This window comes from Belonocnema kinseyi, chromosome 7 (assembly GCF_010883055.1).
Source record: "Belonocnema kinseyi isolate 2016_QV_RU_SX_M_011 chromosome 7, B_treatae_v1, whole genome shotgun sequence".
Classification (NCBI taxonomy): Eukaryota; Metazoa; Arthropoda; class Insecta; order Hymenoptera; family Cynipidae; genus Belonocnema; species Belonocnema kinseyi.
Window position 1 is genome coordinate 113735646 of NC_046663.1, and position 876 is coordinate 113736521.

Here is an 876-nt window from a genome sequence, read left to right on the forward strand (position 1 = left end):
TATTCCTCTCAATCTATTCAGTAAAATTCAGCCCTCTCCGACTCCCCGACCTTTTGTAAAGCAGCTGTTGTCGCTTACAAGTTCCACATAACGGGTGAACTCATCCGCTAGCCACTAGATAGCGCGTCATTCGACCTGCTCCAGAAAAACATGGGATCTTATGTGTCAAAATTATTTAAATAATAAAATTCAATATATGGGTTGTTACAAGGGCAGGTCGTTTATAGTACCCTTTTGTAATTCGGGATACAACTCCTGCAAAGAAAGGCGGACTCTTTCAGTTTCTTCAGATTCGGATCGTTTTCTCAAATGGGAAAAAGCAATTCCTCGGAAAGTTACACTTTAAAAAGTGGTCAAGTTGTTTGTGAGCTGCATTTTTTATCCGAACAAATTGTCAGGGCACGAGAAGTAGAGGATCCCGATGGCAAGGTTATGTCCCCGGTATGTATGTGTTTTAGAACTTTTATACTTCACATATTATTAAAGAATAATTTTAATAGAATTCATGCTAAGAATTAAAAAAAAACTGTATTACACATACGTGCACAAAACAGGAAATGTCAGTGTTTTGTCTTCATACAAAACTAATGTGAGAGTTTGTTATTATAAGGAATATTTTATAGAACTTTCAGAAGAATTATTTATAAAATTATATAGTAAGAAAGTAGGTATGTTTTGTACTTTGTTTTTTAAAAACTCCATTTTTTTAATCCTCAATAACTTTGGCCCTATTGGGATATTTAACGTTTTCTTTTTGATTTTGATAGCGTTTATTGTCTTATTTTGAAACCGACCGAAGAATATATAAAAAAAGCTTCCAAATTAATAAAATTGTAGTTTTTATAGAAATAAGAAAAAATACTTTAAAAATCCATC